Below are 4772 nucleotides of genomic sequence, written 5' to 3'. Positions count from 1 at the left end.
TAACAACTACAGCAAAGTTGCAGGGTACAAATTCAACTTGCAAAAATCAGTTGCATTTCTATACTCTAATAAAGAACTGAAGAATACAATCCCATTTACAATCATAACGAAAAGATTAAAATATCTAGGAATCAATTTTATGAAAGAGGTAAAAGACCTATACAATTAAAACTAAAAGATATTATTGAAAGAAATTGAAGAAGATGCAAAGAAATGGAAAAATATTCCATGCACATGGATTGGAAGAATAAACATAGTTAAAATGTCCATATCACCTAAAGCTATCTGCAGATTCAATGTAATCCCAATCAGAATCCCAATGACATTCTTCACAGAGGCAGAACAAAGAATCCTAAAATTTATATGGAAAAACAAAAGACCTCAAATAGCTAAAGGAATCCTTAGAAAAAAGAACAAAGCTGGAGGCATCACAATCCCTGACTTCAAAATATACTACAAAGCTGTAGTAATCAAAACAGCATGGTACTGGCATAAAAACAGACACACAGACCAAGGGAACAGAATTGAAATTTCAGAAATAAAATCACGACTATGGTCAATTAATCTTCAACAAAGGAGCTAAGAACATACAATGGAGAAAGGAAAGTCTCTTCAATAAATGGTGTTGGGAAAACTGGACAGCCACATGCAAAAGAACGAAAGCAGACCATTATCTTGCACCATATACAAAAATTAACTCAAAATTGGGGGCTGTCCTGGTGGCACAGCAGTTAAGTTCGCATGTTCCACTTCTGCGGCCGGGGTTTGCCGGTTCAGATCCCGGGTGTGGATGTGGCACCGCTTGTCATGCCATGCTGTGGTAGGCGTCCCACACATAAAGTAGAGGAAGATGGGCACGGATGTTAGCTCAGGGCCAGTCTTCCTCAGTGAAAAGAGGAGGATTGGTGGCAGATGTTAGCTCAGGGCTAATCTTCCTCAAAAAAAAAAAAAAATTAACTCAATATGGATTAATGACTTGAATGTAAGACCCAAAATCATAAAACTCCCAGAAGAAATATAGGTAGTACACTCTTTGGCATTGGTCTTAGAAACATCTTTTCAAATACCATGTCTACTCAGGCAAGGGAAACAAAAGAAAAATTAACAAATGGGACTACATCAGACTAAAAAGCTTCGCACAGCAAAGGAAACCATGAATAAAACAAAAAGATAACCCACTACTGGGAGAAAATATTTGCAAATCTTATGTCTGACAGGGCGTTAATTTCCAAAACATATAAAGAACTCACACAATTCAACAACAACAAAAAAGACAACCCAATCAAAAAATGAACAGACATTTTTCCAAAGAAGATATACAGATGACCAGCAGACACATGAAAAGATATTCAACATCACTAATTATCAGGGAAATGCAAATCAAAACTACACTAAGATACTACCTTACACTTGTCAGAATGGCTGTAATTAACAAGATGAGAAATAATAAGTTTTGGAGAGGATGTCGAGAAAAGGGAACCCTCATACACTACTGGTGGGAATGCAAACTGATGCAGCCACTATGGAAAACAGTATGGACATTTCTCAAATGATTAAAATAGAAATACCATACAACCCAGGTATCTCATTACTGCATATTTATCCAAAGAACCTTAAATCAACAATACAAGCTTTATGCACCCCTATGTTCACTGCAGCATTATTCACAATAGCCAAGAGGTGGAAGCAACCCAAATGCCCCGCTATGGATGAACGGATAAAGAAGTTGTGGTATACACACACACACACACACACACACACACAATAGAATACTACTCAGCCATAAAAAGATAAAATCGTCCGATTTGTAACAATATGGATGGACTTTGAGGGTATGATTTTAAGTGAAATAAGCCAGATAGAGAAAGGCAAATATAGCATGAGTTCACTCATTATGTGGAAGGTAAACAAGCACATGGACAAAGAGAATAGATTAGCAGTTACCAGAGGGTAAGTGGGCTGAGGGGTGGGCGAAAAGGATAAGGGGGCACATATGTATGGTAATGGTAAAAATTAGACTACCGCTGGTGAGCATGATGCAGTCTATACAGAAAATGATAAATAATAATGTACACGTGAAATTACACAATGTTATAAATCTTTATGATTTCAGTAAAGTAATTGAAAACAAAAATAAAGAATTCACACATGGGCAAGCTAAGGGACAAAACAAATGACCACTGATGAGTCCCAGGTGATAAAATTGCTTTAATTTGTCTTTACAGTAAGAAACCATAAATATATCTTTCTCTTGTGTTTATTAAAGGTTGTAAAGGCAGCCACAAGTGGAAAGCGTTAGAGAGTTTCTATCTTGCAGATTGCTGAGGGGACCCTGTGCGGATGTGGTCAGTGCTGCAGTCACAGTGGTAGAAAAATAAATAAACACAAATTATACACCAAACTACAGAAAACAAAGGGCACAGAAGACGGAGGGTATAAAACCAAATGCACCTATATAAAAATAGCTATGAATGAAATAATCATCTTTTAAAAGAAAGCGATTCTCATTCAAAAAATAAAACTTAATTACATGCAATCTGCAAAGGAGATACCAGAAAATTTGAAAGTGAAAGAATGGTTCAAACAAAATCAAACAAAAAATGAGTAGGATTCATGTTAATGTGACAGTTTCTCATAACAATCCTAGATGTGGTGTTCTTCATGCTGCTTCTGCTTGGTGTTTATTGAGCTTCTCCAATCTTGGGTTTGCAGTTTTCATCAAATTTGGGACTTTTCTGGCCATTATTTCACCAAATGCTTTATTCTGTTTCCCTTTTTCCAGGACTGAGAATACACATATGTTGGGCTGTATCATACTGACCCACACAGCTCACTGAGGCTCTCATTTTGTTGACTCTTTTTCTCTGTTTCATTTTGGTACTTTCTATTGCCATGTCTTCAAGTCTTTCCTTCTGTGGCGTCTAACCTGTGATCACAGCATAGTTTTCATCTCTAGAATTTTTATTTGCGTCCTTTTTATACTCTTAATTTCTCTCCTCATCATGTTCATGCTTGTCTCTACCTTCTTAAACATATGGAGAATTTTAAAAATATCTGTTTTGATGCCCTTATTTGGTTTTATTTCCTGTGTCATTTGGGGGCCCATTTCTATTGATTTTCCCCCCCTGATTAGAAGCATATTTTCTTGCCTCTTTGCATGCCTGGTGTGTTTGGATTGGATGCTGGATGTTTCCTTTCTGTCTCCTGTGCTGTGTCATTTTTGGTTTTTTTACACCATTTGGTGTTGGATTTTTTGCGCTCCTTTAACTATTTTTGACCTTCTTCTGGGACATAATAAGTTACCTGGAAACAATTTGATCCTTTCAAATCTCGCTTTTGATTTGTTAGGTCAGCCTCGAGTCTAGGGCTAACCCAGCCTCCCCGCTGAGGCAAAGCTCTCTTGAGGACTGACGACTGCTCTGTGTATCAGGAGGCCTGTCCACGCTGGCTGGTGGGAGCACAGACTGCGCTTGGCCTGTGTGAGCTCTGGGGATAGTTCTCAGCCTGGGCTGTTTCCCTGCACGCAGGTGCAGACCAACAGTGAGCCAAAGCCTGAGGACCCTTCAGCAGACCTCCCAGGCTCTCTGAGCAGCTCTTTCCTCCTTGGTCTTCTGCCCTGCAAATTCCGTTCGTCTTGGCTTTCCTGAACTTCTGTCTCTGTTTCTCCAACTCTGCAACACTGCCAGGCTCTGGATTTCCGTTCTTTCTGGCTCTGAGGCCGGAGTGCTCGCAGGTCTAAATTCACTTACATTCCTTTTCTGAGGAATCAGTCCTGTGTTGGCTGCCGTTCAATGACTGAAAACCATTGTTTCATTTATCTCGTACGGTTTCCTAGTTGTGTAACCTGGGAGAAAATCCCCATGCCTATTATTCCAACATGTACACAAGCAGATGTCCTCATGTTAAAATCAGACAAATTTGAATTCACAGCAAAAAGCATTCCAGTGGAGAGTTATTTTTTATTGATTATCATTATAATCCACAATGAAAATGTAACTGTCTTATACATTTTGCACAAAATTAATTCTTTCATCCATCTCACAAAATGTGACAGTCTACCATGTGACAGGAACTTTTCTGTTACTGGACAATTTAAAAAGAGAGTAAATTTTCCTGCTCTCAAAAAGCTTCTAAGGGAACAAAGACAGGCATTAATAAAATAAATGTCCAAAATAAAAGGATCGATAATGAGTGCAGCAGAGAAAAGTAAAGTAGAGTGACATAACAAGACTCTATCAGATCAGAGATTTCTGAAACATTGCCATTTCAGCTAAGATCTGAAGAAGGAAGCCACCAGGCACAAACAGGAGGAGGAGTGTTTCGGAAAGTGGGAACAGCCAGTGCAGACACTCTAATGAGAGAATGAGCTTGTCCTGTCTGAGGAGGAGACAGAAGGCACTGTGGCCAGGGGTGTGGGAAGGCAAGGATGAGGTCAGCGAGGGGCAGGCAGCAGCCACATCTGTGTACTGTGTGAGCAGGGCTAAAGTACGCAGTTATTCCTAGGCGGTTGGGACGGGAAGCTGTTGGGAGGTTTTAAGAAGGGGAGCAGTTTTAAGACCGTTCTGACTTCTGTGTGAGGATCAAGAATGGAGTCAGATCACTTGAGAGCTGACTTCAGGAATCCAGGCAGGATGGCTGGCCGGACTGGGCTGGTGTTGCAGAGTGGGAAGTGGGCGGATTTGACACTTGTGTAGAGCTAGAGTCAACGAGACTTACTCTCGGATTGGAGCTTCTGTTCTTGAATTTCTTTCACACTCCCAAGCCACAGATAG

Source organism: Equus caballus, chromosome 16, assembly GCF_041296265.1.
Source record: "Equus caballus isolate H_3958 breed thoroughbred chromosome 16, TB-T2T, whole genome shotgun sequence".
In the NCBI taxonomy this organism is placed as follows: Eukaryota; Metazoa; Chordata; class Mammalia; order Perissodactyla; family Equidae; genus Equus; species Equus caballus.
The sequence above is the reverse complement of the archived record's forward strand: the minus strand, read 5'-3'. Positions refer to the sequence as shown.